General features: G+C 50.2%; 1 protein-coding gene across 20 annotated transcripts in view; it reads left to right on the plus strand.

Moving 5' to 3' along the window:
- The window catches only part of VTI1A (vesicle transport through interaction with t-SNAREs 1A), a 351190-nt gene that overhangs the window by 323871 nt on the left and 12840 nt on the right, over positions 1 to 14479 (plus strand). The window lies entirely within an intron of this gene.

The raw sequence follows: 14479 nt of genomic DNA on the forward strand, positions 1-14479 counted from the left end.
CATGGCGGAGGTACAAAGAGGTTGGCTCCAGAACCTGACATATTTGAACGCACTGGATCCTTGGCCCGCTGATTTTGTGGCCTTGGAGCAAATTGTGTAAAACACAGCCGAACCATTCACAGGTCCAGAGGGTCCGACAGGACTTCAACGGAGGCCGCCATGTGTCAGGTCTGAAATCGGCCTGGTTGTCACCCAAGGCATGGGCAACTCAGAATTACTACTTTCGAGTATCTTCAACCACTGGGAAGAAAAGCTTTCTCCTAGACTCTTAAAAGGTGTTCTGTTCAGGCCGAAAGGAAAATTCCTACAGCCAAGCATCTCCTGTCAGCTAATTTGATAGTTCTCTATCAAGTAAACCATTAGTGAATACATTGATTCTTGGTCTTACCCCCCCCCCCTTTTTTTGCGGTTCTGCCTTGGCTATTCCCAAGATTTCTCTGAACCAGTTGGGCAAAATTGATTTTTATTAGTTCCACCGGCCTTGTGGAAAATTATCTCATGAACTGGTTTTTATAGGAAGACTCAAAGCGCAGCACAGGGTAAAAAGCCTATAGCAGTCAAAACTGTTGTCTGAAATGTCTTCAGACTGGAAGGCTGAATTTATTGCACAAAACAAGCGCTAGCAAGGCGGAGGTGTGCAGCCCTGCTCATTATCACCGGAAAGGGGAACCAAAAAGCCGAGTAAAAAATTAAATTTTAATAATGCCAGTGATATTTTCTAAATCTTTCCTGACAGAAAGATTCTCATTATTTTTATCTGTCTCCGAGTAGGTTCTTTTAGTGCCATCTCAGGAATGGCCTTCGCTACAATTGTTTTCTAGCCTTTAAAGCGTCTGAAAAACCAAATATATACAGAGAGAAAGATGCTTTAGATTGTTCAAGGAAGAGCCGTGACCGTGGTAACATTTCGGCTAGTGTATTTGCAGCCAACATGTGCTGGGAACGCCTTCAGCTTTCACAAAAGAGGTCCACGTTGTTAAGACAATTGAAGTGAATCTCCGAACAAAGGGGACCCACGATCCACGATGCTTGGCTACGGAGGAACCCCGGGGCCCCAAGTCCCAAGTTTAGGTTCGTTCTGGAAGTCGCCCCACGCTGGCCATGAAAGGAGATTCAAGGGAAAAATGGAAATGTCCTGTTGTTTTGGTAAACGTGCAAACTCGCTTTCCAAATATCACACACAACAGGACTGTTTGGGGATATGAGGAGAAATAAAGCCAGAATCATTCAAGTAGCCGACCCATGAGGACATAAATTCCTTTTGTTTTCTTAGTTCCTCAGTGCCTGCATATAAACCTGTCCTGTCTGGTCCCAAAAGGATTTATATCAGATTGCCTAAATATAGACAATAGATCTCCTATGTATAAAACGAAGTCAGGGGTGAGGTTCGTACACAAACTTGGAAGTCTGAGAGGTGGACCACGGATTCATCTCAAGGCATCCTGGCAGCCACCTTGAAGAGGAAGATGGTTTCAGTTACATGAGTCAATACCCCTAAGATAAAAACAGCGCTCCTTCCTCTACCCCGACGAGAGAGAACACCTTCCCGCGGGACCTCATTGCGGGGACACACGCTGTTCAGGGTAATAAACACCATGTTCAAGAGCATCCTTACAGGAAGTCTGAGCTCCACAGGGCTGCTTCTCACCGTTCGCCTGTGTAAGCCCGTGGCGTTGCGCCAAGCACAGGTGAGAGCGCGTGTGAACCTAAACAGCTCCGTGCAGGTGGGCTCTCGGGGGCTCCACGGCTCCAAGGAGAGACCCCAGTGTCTCCGGGACGGATGGACCCCATTCATTAGACGCCTTAGTCACCGCCGTTTCTCTCTGCTGGACTTCTGACAGACATTCGGCAGGGGACTCTGAGGTCACGCCCTCTGGCAAGGACCTGGAGTGACACCACCTTCCATTGGTAATTAGGTGACCTCGTGTTGTCCGGTAGCTGGAGTCTGGGGTTGGACTTCGCCATCCACTTTTGAAAACGAAGGCCAAGGAGCTTGAGGGCTGCCCCTTCAAAGGATGAGAGTGAAAAGAGTGGCTCCTTCTTTGTAACATTCAGGCTGCTTTCTGGCTCGGCTCTGAGAGCGATCCGTCCCTCCTAATAAGGGCTGGTTTTTCTATCTGTTGCAGCGAAATAAAGCACTAGAGAATGTGTTCGAAGGCCACTCTACTCCTCAGCAATTTATTTTCTTTATTTTTATCAAGTCCCTAAACGTAGTCCTTGGCATCCGACTTCAGGAGCTCTTGGGTCACATGTAGTTGCTGTCAGTTTAGAGATGGGGAAACTGAGGCACGTTTACTTCTGTTTCACAAGATCACTCAGTAGATGGCCGATCTCTCTCTGCCTCTTGCCCTCCAATAGAGACGCTTGGTTTCCCCTCACAAGCCCAGTAGAGACTATTTGGTTTCCCCTCACAGGCCTACTGGCTTATAAAGCATGTGGGTGAGGTATACACCGTCCTCCTTGGGAATCGCCATCTGGGCTCTTGAGGGCTTCTTGCAGGCTGTGAAGGTCAAGAGGGCTGCAGATGTGGGGTCCGGCCGACTTCTGCCTGTGCTTGTCGTCACCCTGTGAGAGGGCCACAAGGCACACACGAGCTGGTTTGCGGCTTCTGTTGACCTCTCGCTGGCCTTCTATCCGCTAGTTGGGAGTTGGTTGTGGGCTAAGTTGGATATACTCAGTGTAGACCCTGGTATTGATGCTCCTCTCAAGGCTGAATTTCACACTTCTGCAGGGTCAGGCGGGCCTCTGAGGGAATCCCCAGGACAGCGGTCGGGCAGTATGCTTCCACCCACCCACCCACCCCCTTCCTTCTAATTTGTTCCATAATAACCAGTCAGAGGTCACAGACGGAAGACCCACAGGCGCACTCTGCCCCCCAGACAGATGAGCTTTGTGGGGCTACCCAGTGTTCTGGAAAACTTTTACTTGGTTGCCAATAATGAAAACTTGGGCGATTTCACAGGAGGAGCACAATTGCTGGCTTCTCTTGGCAAATCAGGAGATCTGGTTGCACTCAGCCCCCTGTGAGTCCCACAGCAGTCAGGAGCAGTTTAGAGAAAGGAAAGACGCTCCCGCTTCTCCCAGTCCCTGCCCTGGGCACCTGCAGACCTGACTGCGCATTGCCCCACCTCCCCGCAGGACTCCCCTCCTTGAAGAGAAGAACCCATGTTCTCAGGCCAGAGGTGATGTGACTTTGTCTGGCACAAACCTTGGGATCCTGCCATCTGACTGTCACCCTACCCCCCCACCCTTGCCCCGAAGAACTATGAGTCAGCCATCCTGCTCATCATTAATAAGCCTCTCGAGGAGGCCTTCCTAGCCTGGAGTTCACCTGCTCCGAAATGATTTAATACCGCTTTGGGTTATGTAAGGAGAGTTTAAGGGAAACGATGATGAAGGCCACGTTAAGTTTGAACAGACGGCGCACACCCTGCTGGGGGCCTCGTGTCCTCTCCAGCCAGGAAAACAGAGGAGCCCAGGGAGTCCTCTGCCCGGAATGGAGGGACCAGTAGGCAGAACAGGGTGCCCGGAGCCCCGGACTGGGGTCACCTGATGGAAGCTGGAAGCACGGAGGCTTCTCGGGCTGGAGTCACAGCGGGGCTGGAGCTGCTGAGAAGGCAGGAAAAGAAAGGGAAGAATACCCCAGCTTCTCCTCTGCCCAACATTGCAGGGGGTGAGGGAGCAGCCAAACAGGAGAGAGTTTCAAGGGCCCATCATGGGGCGAGCCGTGAGTGATAACAGGAATGGACTAATAATAATTCTTAGAGCTCTTTACGGAGCAGTTACTGTTACCACGCACTGACCTAAAGCACTTCATGTTGAATTAACTCGTTTCTTTATTAATGTAAGTCATTGAGGTACTGCTATTATTAGCCCCACTTTTTTTCTAATGAGGAAAAGGACGCATTGGTTCTTTGGAACTTCTGGATTCTTTGTACTGGTACTTTTGGTTTTCTTTTTAAACAGAGAACCGAAGGAGATTGTCCACTTCCTGTTTTGCCAAGTAAGAGAGAGAACATTTCCAATGTCCAAGTAAGGACACTGGGAAAAACACTGCCATCTACTATCACCATCATGTCATAAAATAAGAACATTTTCACACCAAAACGGTCAAAAGGACTTCAGCTCAGAGAAATAAGGAAGCAACCTGCACAGCTGGTGTGTGGCAGATCCTGGATTCAAATCCAGGCAGTTTGGCTCCAGAAATGAAGGGAGCTGCTCAGCTTCTGCCCAAATGTAGTTCACGGCTGTCCTGGAGGGTGAAAGCGGGAGGAACTGGCGGGCCAAGTCAGCAGGGCAGTGAGGCTGCCTCACGATACAGGGGCAGGACCCAGCGCGAATGGGGGACCTCAGGGCACCCAGCAGGAGTGGGGAAGGGGTAGGGGTGCAGCACCTCAGACTGGGGATCGGGAAGGGAGTGCCATCCTGGCCTAACACCGTGGTAGTCTGCCTTGTGCTGAGAACATTCCCAGGGCCACGTCTGGAGTGGGCCTGGCCTTCTCCACAGGTGAGCCTGAGCCACCAAATCTGGGTTCTCATAAATCAGGATCATTGAGAGATTAAATGACATCACATATGGAGTAAGCATCCAAGAGCTCAAAAACTCACCTTGCCTTTTTAAGACTGGAAGTATTTTGCTACCCACATGCCGTACAGAGAATCCTGGGGAGAGATTCCTTTATTACATTTCCTGGATGAAGGGACCCTTCGTCCTTCCACAGAATCACACTGTGAGTCTAGCTAATTCTCCCGCCTGATTTTCTTTTCTGTCAGGTACTCTGTTCCAACAGATGCATTAAATTAAATCTTCCGCAGCCTGGCATCTTCTCATAGCATATACCCTCATTTGTACGACAGGTGACGTAAACATAATAAAAAATCACGGGGTCCGAGGTCACTGGGCGACAGGCAGTCTTGGGTGAACAGCCCCTAGTGCCATTCCCTCTATCCCCGAATCCGTGAGGGATCGGTGGTCATGCCTCTGCCTAGGAGAGAGGCAGAAAGGACAACAGACCAAAGAAAGCTGGCAAATATGCTACTGAATAAAAATGAACAGTATCGTAATCATTTCCTGTGCGTTTACACCCGGCACTAAGAAAAGAGTTGACTTTAGTTAATTAGCGTTGTGTACTTTCAACAAAATTAACCTGCATACCCAATTACTCTGTCTGTGGAGAAGAATATAAAGATGAAGATGTCAAAGACTTGCCCTTCAAACAGCCGAGAAGAGTCTGGTCGGGAACAGAAGACACAGCAGTTACATAAAGAAACGCTGCATTGTTGGGGTGTCCTGCAGGGGTGGGAGATAAGCTCGAATAGGCGGCTTGAGGTCTTGGTGAAAGTGGGAATGAGAAGCATCTCCACCTCACCCGATTGTTGCGAAGGTTCAACAATGTGTAGAAGATGCCAGAACAGCACCCAGCCCACTGGAGTAGGTGCCCAGTCAGTACGAGCTGCTGGCGTGGCATGGCCGTGTCTGCATCCGTCCGTGACGAGGCTGCCACCACCACCACCACCACCAGCACCAGAAGCACCGTCCCGTCGAGTCCTGAGGAGCCATCACCAGCGAGTCCAGCTGGGTGGGATTTTCCAGCTCCCAGGCACAGAAACTTTCACACTTCTCCGACTGGGACTTTTTCTCTTGAAATCCAGGACAGGATTGTCGGCTTTTTATTTTGCAAAGTAAGAGAGAATACTTTCCAAGGAGAGAGTCTATTTCCAAAGTCCAAATAAGGTCGCTGGGGAAAAAAAACCTGCCATCTACTATCACCATCATGCCATAAAACGGAGGACATTTGAGCACTGAAGCCGTGGAAGGGACACAATGTCAGAGAAATGGCGAGTCCTTCAAATAGAGTCATCTTGTGTTCGGGGACAAGGAGCCTTCCGTGTCGCTCCGCTCTTCTCGTGTCACTCTCAGCCTCGAGCGTGGGAACCGCCGTCCTCTGTCACCGGTGCGCTGGGGCACGTTCCTTGATCTTGTCGACCGGGTCGTCTTCACAGCAGCATGTGACTGACTGGCCACCGCGCGTCCTCGCCAGGATGACACTGGCCGCTCAGATGAGCCCGAGCACTACCACGAACACGAACAGGCCTGGGAGGTCTGGGGACCCAGCTGGCTCCCAGATGGTTAAAGCCTGGGGCAGGTCCCTTCCCCGACCAGGGTGGGGAGGCCTCTGCCCGCTGTGGCAGGCGGCAGACGCTGAGGGATAGATGGTGCGTTGCTAGAGCATCATCCCTTCATTCCTTTCAAGTTCTTTCGAAACCCTGTGGTTCTATCCGAAAGCCCTCTAGCCAGCCAAGCCACGGTCCCCCTTGCCACGGTCAAGTCCATGTCTAAGAATGGTCGTGGCCATGGCGCCCAGGCTGAAACTCGCTGTACTCCTTTGGCCACAGAGAGTGCACGGTAGCCGCAGAGATCCCTGATCAAAACCTTTTGGCCTCATCAGTGAGCCCTGACTGGTACTTGCTGGCTGCCTTCCCCAGCCGGAGAGGAATCCCTGAGCCAGCTGTTGGGACTCCATGCTTTTGCCTTTGATGTTCACACTGCCACCTCCAAGGGAAGGAAGCCCTGCTGGGGAGAATGTCACCATGAGGCCCAGATGGCCGCCATCCTGGACAATAAGCCCAGCGGGCTTGATGAGGCCATGGCTCCCTGGACTGCCGCCTCCACCTTCCCATCCAGCCCCTGAAAGTTTCCCCCTGGGCAGCCTCTCCAGCCTCCTGACAACTTCCCTCTTGCCTCTCACCTTTCCTAAAACGGCCTCCTCTTGCACTGAATTATTTGCGGACTGCACGCATGGCAAGGGCTTTACCTTTTCAAAGTGCTTTATAGTCTTGAGTGAGCTAATTGTCTTCTCCCCGGGATGGTTGGTGAGCCGGCTGGTTTTGCTGGGTGAGAAATGAAACCCAGGTGTCCTGGCGTGCCTTGCTCCAGGTCCCCCAAGGCCGATGCAGGATGGTGGGCACACAGCAAACTGTCACGCGCTGGCATTGCTCTAATGACGGCCTTTGTTGTCAGGCTTCTGTAATTGATCACTCCTTGTGACACCCTCAGCCCCCATAGGGCAGGGACTCTGTGTTTCTATTTTTCCTCAGTAGGACCCACTGTGTGCAGTCCAGGGACCACCCTGTTCTCCAGCAGACCTGGGCCGATCTTACCTAGCTTTTAGCTTTCAGACCAGGAGTGAGCAAATTGGGGACGGCAGGTCAAGTCTAGCCCAATGCCTGTGTTCTGTATGGCCCGTGGGATCAAAATCACCTTACATGTTTTCGTGACAGGAAAAAAAAAATCAAAATAATTTTGTTGACATATGGAGACTATATGAAATTCAAATTCTAGTTTCCGAATAGGAAGTTTTCTTTGAACACAGCTACGCTTGCCCATTCACCTTGTCTACGGCTGCCTTGTCACTACGAAGGGCAAAGTTAGGAGTTGCAACAGACCCCATATGGCCCACAAAGCCAAAAACAGTACTGTCGTGACTTGAATTGTGTTCTCCCCTATCCCCCTGACCCCCCACCCACATTCATGTGATAAAGTCCTAACCCCCCGGTAGCGCAGAATGTGGCCTTGTTTGGAGATGGAGCTTTTACTGATATTAGTAGTTAAGATGAGGCATACCAGAGCAGGGTGATCCCCGAATGCAGGATGACTAGAGGAAGACTAGTCCTGGAAAGAGGACTTTTGGACACAGACCCACACACAGGAAGAGGGCCATGTTGAGGATGGAGGCAGAGATCAGTGTGACGTGTCTATAAGCCAAGGCACCTCAAATACTGTCAGCACAAAAGCTGGGGAGAGGAGTGCGGCCAGCACCCCCTCCCAGGCTTAGGATGAACCAAGCTGCCAACACCTTGATCTCCAACTTCTGGCCTCCAGAACTGTGAGACAATCAGCTTCTGTTGTGTAAGCCCCCAGTCTGTGGTCCTTTGCAATGGCAGCTCTGGGAAACTAACACGTCTCCTGTCCCGCCCTTGACAGAGAGCATTTGCTGATCCTGGTTAAACTAAGTAGAAATTTGGAAGTGGGGTTAAGCTATTCTGGCCCTCACTCAGGACCTAACCTAGGTGTGCTAGAGCTCAGACCCTCGTTCCTGTCTCCTGGGTTCCTTGCCAGAGTGTGCTCATTTTTCCACCCATCAAAACGTATCCCTTCAAATAAATTTAAAAAAAAAAAAAAGTATCCCTCCTTGTGCCCCACGTCCTCAGGACTCCCAGACCACCCACTTCTCCTAAACTTAGGTCAGTGAATGTGGATGATGAATGGTGAGTGATGTCTTTGTAAGTTGGCCCAGAGAAGACATCTGGGTTTCCTTCCTATTTTAAATGTCTTTTCCCAGAGGCAGGAGCCCTCCGAGACACGTCCCCTCAGGTCCCTCCTCTTCACGTGGCTTTGGGCAGCTGCCTGCTCATGAGTGGAAATTCTTGTTCTGACATGAAAGAACCAACAGCTCCTAAAGATGATGAGCCCCATGGCTGTGTTCAGAGCTTCCAGGGAACCAGTCTGGGACTGGCCTGTCCTCAGAGGAAGACTTTGTACAGTTCCAGAATAAATATGTCCCACAGCCAGGGGTCAGTGGATAGAGAAGAGTCATCATAAAGGCCAACACGAGACAACCAGCTCTATAGCCTGTTCTGGACCCAAGAATTCTATGTATTGGGGTCCCGGTGCTGCCATAACAGAGTACCACCGACTGAGTGGCTAAAACAGCAAATTTATTCCGTCTCAGTTCTGGGGGCTTAAAGTCCGAGATCAAGGAGTTAGCAGGGCCATGTTCCTTCCAAGGGCTCTAGAGAAGCATCGTCCCTTACTTCTCCCAGATTCTGTGGCGCCAGGCATTCCTTGGCTCTAGCTGCATCTCCAGTCTCTGCTACCAATCTCACATGGCCTTTTCCCCCAAGTCTTTCTAGGTATTGTCTTTTTTTTTTTTTTTAAAGATTTTATTTATTTATTTGACACAGAGAGAGAGAGACATCACAAGTAGGCAGAGAGGCAGGCAGAGAGAGGAAGGGTGCGGAGCTCGATCCCAGGACCCTGAGATCATGACCTGAGCCGAAGGCAGAGGCTTAACCCACTGAGCCACCCAGGCGCCCCTAGGTCTTCTCTTCTAAGGGCACTAGTCATTGAACCTAGGGCCCACCGTACCTCCAAGATGATTTTGTCTCAAGATCCTTGACAGACTACATCTGCAGAGACCCTATTTCCAAATAAGGTCCCATTGAGGTTCCAGGTGGACCTGAACGGGGTAGGGCTGGAAGGGACACCAGTCACCTCGGTTCGGTCAGTATTGTTGAAAGTGAGAGAAGCCTCAACCAAACTTGCTCAAATCCAAAGGGAATTGTTTGGCTCCTCTAACTGAGTAGTTTAAATGTGACTCTTCGAGCAATGCCAGTGCATGACACAGCAGAATCCAAGGGTCCAAAGAATGCTTTTAGGAATCCATCTCTTTTCTTGATCTCTGGACTCCATGTTCCTCTGTGTTGGTGTCCTTCGTGCAGGTTCCCATCCTGCATGGTGAGAAGAATGGCCTCCCACAGTTCTGGGCATCCACTGTCCCTGTAGTCAATCTCAGTAAAGAGAGGACCTTTTCCTTGATTTTCCGGGGTGGGGGGGAAATCCCTGTAAGTCTCTTTCTGGATTGGTTGACATGCCACATTCTTAACAAACAGTTGTGCAAGGAATAGACAGCGGTCACTAGCTAGGCCTGCCTGGGTCATATGTTTCCCTGCGGAATCAGGGAGTGGGGTCAGCCCTACCTGACTTCTGGGGTGAGTGAGGCTGAGGACTCTTCCCAAAGGTGCAGGACACGGAAGAGCCTGGATGGGCATTATTAGGGGGCATTAACAACCATACAGCTCTCACTCGGAGGCAGCCAGGTATCAGACTTGACAGTGATGCTTCCAACTAAAGTTAGTATTAGAGGCTGATGACAATGAACCATTCCCCTATTCCTGTTTTCATTGCTTTCTGGTGAATACTAACATTGAAGTTGACAGAGAACTCGGAGAGCCTTTCCCTTGGCCCTTATTTTTGGGAACTGCCAGAGAGACACGGGTAGAGACACCCTTGCACAGTTTACCCCGTGCTCTCATGATTGCTAATTGTTCTGCCAGTTGTTACTGTTCTGCCAGACCCCAGAGGTGGGGCACCATTATTCAGGCCTGCTTGGCCAGGCAGGAAAGCACGTGCAGGACCGGGCGCTGAACCTATGGAATGTCGCGCACTCTCCGGCTAATGAATGCAGGCTTGTAAAAGCGTTTGGACACTGCTGGCATCCTTAATGGGAGGGTGTCTGATAGCTCAATGCGAAAGCCGTGCTTGTCTACAAGCAGCCCTTAGAAAGCAGGAAGCATGCTACATGAACCTTCGGGGAAGCAGATGGAGGAGGCTCCCATCCGTGCACTCAGCAAGCTTCTTTTTTTTTTGAGAACATCCATGCTGACCTCTGTTTAAGACACTAAGAATCAAAAAAAAAAAAAAAAAGACACTAGGAATCCAAAACACAAAAGAGAGTCAGACCCTAGAAGGTCTACTTTTTATTGGAGAATCCTGCAAAGAAACAGAAAATCATAAATAATGTGGGGTAAGGGATGCCCAGGGAAGAACAAATGAGAGAAGGGCATGGTTGGAAATTCTTTGTGGAAGTAGTGGGGGAAATATGCTGTAGATCAAGGACTTGGTTTTGGAATTAGGGCAAATCAACCTAAAAATGCTTTAAGTCTCAACTAACAGAAGACCTAACTCAAACGGACTTGAAAAATTAAGTTAATTTACTTTCTCATGTAACTCAGAGTGCAGAGGAAGGGTAGTTCACCATGTTTTCAGGACCAGGGTTCCATTTCTCTGTCTCTCTTTCAACTGCACCATCCTCCGTCGGTCAACTTCTTCCTTAGGCTGGCTTCCCTCTTGGAGACAAAATGGCTGCAGCAGATCCAGGACTCACACCCACACACTGCACTCTCGGGATGACCCAGCATTCAAGGCAAAGCTTCTGAGATGCACTCTCTCAGACTGGCTGAAGTCACATGCCCGCCTCTCATCTCATTAAGCCATATTTCAATGCCTTACTAGAAGTCTGCTGTGCATCCTGGGGCGTCTCCAGGGCCATGATGCTCCGTGTGATGACTCAGGGATCCAGGCAGAAGCAGTCTCCCCTGTCTCGTAACCACACTCCTGGGACATACAGCCTCCTGAATCAGAACAGCAAGAGAAGAGCCAGCCGGAGAGGCCGGCACTGGAAGTCAGATGCCTCCACCTGGAACAGAAGTGGCCGCCAGGGCTCCCACTCACATTTCACTGACTGTCGTAAGTCACATGGCCATGCCTTACGTCAGGGGGACAGGTGAAAGCAGTCTGTGCCTAGAAGTAGAGGAGAACCAGGTGCTGGCGGCTGTTGGGGACGCCTCCTGCGGATTCCTGGGCTTCTCCAGCAGGTGCCCTACCAGCCTGCTCCACTCGAACCCCGTCTCCCCTGATTCCCACCGCCGCACGCAAGAGTTTGTTTCCAGAAGGGGAGGAGACTGGCAATGGAAAGATTAGCCGCTCCCAGGGTTCCACACGGGGATCAGTATTTTCCATAGTACTTTGTGAGTTCAGCCTCAAAGTAAATGGTTAATTCATCTTGTATCAACAGCACTGTGATTCATAATGTAAACTTGGAGCATCCTTGATGTTTCGGGCCCACATTCCTTTTAATTTGGCTCTGCATTCTTTTAAGCCACACTTAATAGAATGCAGCATGCAAATGCACGAGCTTTTGCCCGGAGGCAATTTAGCCTGGCTGTTTCAATGGATGTCTTCTTTCAAGTGTATATTCTTTCTTAAATTATTTACTGAGTAAACACACTTTGCATTTTCAAAAGGAAGATTAAGGCAGCTTGCTGCAGACCTAGTGGAACGTAAAGCCCCCTTTGCCCAAAGTTTGAAAGAAGTTACTTTGGGTTTCCCCAAAGTTCCCTCTCTGGCTCACTCGCTGGGAACCCCTTTCCTGGCTTGTTTTTCTAATCCTCGGCAAACTCCGCATTTCTTTCTGCTTTGCCTACAGCAATACCTGCCAGCAGCCCCTGGCTGTGACTTCTCCAGGCTCCCTCACAGATGCGGCCCACCAGTGCCAGCCTTTGTGTCTCCTGCTCTAGGCTGGCTGGTTCCTATCCATTCAAGAACCCCAGCAGCCCCCTTTTCTGGTCCTTAGAGGTACCATATCAGCACCTTTGAGGTCCAAAGCTGGGCTGCCAGCCTGAGTCGAGCTTCTTCCACTCTGTCTGCTCCAGTTCTGTTCCCCCCAACCCAGCCACCTGTACCCTCTGTCCTAAATGTCTGCCAGTCCTTGCTTTGAGAAAGCAAGTGCTCTCTCCCGCTGACCTCCTCTACCGTGTGCCTTATTTCCGTGGGAACTGCTCCTTCTCTTACCTTCAGGGAGAAGACCCAGTTTCACCTTTGAGGGGTTTACTTTAGCCTTTAACTTCAGCCTTCTCTACACAGACTCCCTGAGATTTCCCTGCAAATTGAGTTTGCTCGGATGTCTTCTCCATTCACCCTGGAATGGAATGATTAGAATTACAGAAGTGGCATTCCTTCGTTACGCACCTTTGGGTGGGTCTCTCTCCAGTTTTGTGTGTCAGCCACTGCGCCAGGAGCTGGGGCTGCAGAGGAGAAGAAGACTCTAGACTCGGGACACGCCATGGAGGCAGTGGACTGTTGGGTCTTCCGCGTGTCTCCCAGCAAGATGTCGGGCTGTCCTGGGATCGGTGGTGTGCTGAGTGAATTAAAGATATGAGCTGTTAAGAATGATCACAGGTTGAATCACACCCCTCTTTGCCTTGAGATGAGGGAAGCCCAATTAGGAAGGCCAGGCAAGAGCTGAAGATTTAGGCATTCCTGTGTATTCATTTTTCTAACCATGCTTCGGATTAAACAAGTAACCCCCGCGGTTAATCCTTTATAAATTAGCATCACGGATGCCTTGGGGCCCTCAACCCACAAATAAAATGGTTGTCAACCAAGAGACACACTACTGTATATTACTTAAGGCAGAATTTTAAAGAGTTTTCATGCTTTTAATCTGTTTCACTGCTGAGTTTCAATTTTGCTGATTTCCTTTGCAAGTCTGACGCGGATGGCTGTGGTAAATAGAGATTGTGACAGTGACTTGGGCAAACGGGATGTGTCGGGACTGTTCTGAAGACTTCTGCCCCTTCCAGAGAAAGGGGAAAAAATCAATTTGGGTTTTAAATCAATCCACCAAGTAGCACTGATCAGTGTTCATAATTAGCCTTACTTTAACAAGCCGTGAAGTCCTGTTTTTATTTATTTATTTTGGGGACAGAGAATCTCCCTGCCTCCTGAGCAAATACGGCCTGTTAAGTCTGAATTAGCTGTCACTGCAGAAGAATTAATGTCAGGGCGCAGCCTTTCTAGTGGGGAAGGGAAGAAATAAAGGAGACAGATCTTAGTTGAGCCTTACGTGATAAATGAGGACTGAGCGGACCATTCATCTCCTTCGAGGAAAGTGGACACAGGCACTAAAGCAGTTTTGCGGAAGACGTGTCAGCAAATGTGATCGTTTTGTAACCTGTCAGGAGGAGAGGGAGCTAGTCCTTCCAGGGGGGCCACAGGGGAGTGGGCTTGTCTGATGCGCCTCATCTCCATCCATCCATTTAGGTTGGGAGAGGAAGGGGTTGGGCGGGGAGGACTCCAGCGGAAGCCACAGGGATGTCATCTTCCTTCCGAGAAAGAAACTCGTTCCAGAACCTAGAAAAGGCTGCCAACACACTGCAGAGATACAAAAAAGGAGGGCAGGGTCTCTTGTTAGACCAAGACAGCAGACCTTTTCCTGCTTGATATTTGCAGGACAGGCGGATGGGGTTTGCTGCAGGCTGTTAGGCACCTGGAGAGCCCGGCAGGACCGCCAGCCACTCCCTCCACCGCTGTGTGTTTGGTTCTGCGGGAGGAGCGTGGGCGAGGCCGCTTGACCTGGGTTCCCTTTGATGGTCTCAACAAGGCATTCTGGGGCTCAACCTCTTTTCTCAGAATGAGCTAACACCTTAAGAAGCAACTTCATGGGGAGCTCTGCAGGCATCTCGGAGCACGTGTCTGTAGTCAGCTTCGCCTCCCGACTTCCCACTTCCCCGTCCGCACTAGGCAGAGCCCGAGTCGAGGAGGCTGGAACCCCCAGAGGTGAGGGTCCACCTCCCAAAGCACACGAGGCACTCGGGGACTTTGTGTAATTTCTCATTTCCATCTTGTGTGTGTGTTTGTGTGTGTGTGTGTGTGTGTTACAGAGCAAATGTAACATTTCCTCCTGGTGTAACAGAGCAGTGAGCCCCAGTGACAGATGATGGTTTCACAGCCCGAGCGGCAAGGTTGACACTTGCTTCTTAATCCTGTCCCTATCTTCCTAAATCTCTCTTTTCCTTTTCCCCAGGTATTTTTGTACAGGTAAGTACCTTACTGACATATGTTTCCTTGGAGTCTTTT

This window comes from Mustela nigripes, chromosome 4, assembly GCF_022355385.1.
Source record: "Mustela nigripes isolate SB6536 chromosome 4, MUSNIG.SB6536, whole genome shotgun sequence".
NCBI lineage: Eukaryota > Metazoa > Chordata > Mammalia > Carnivora > Mustelidae > Mustela > Mustela nigripes.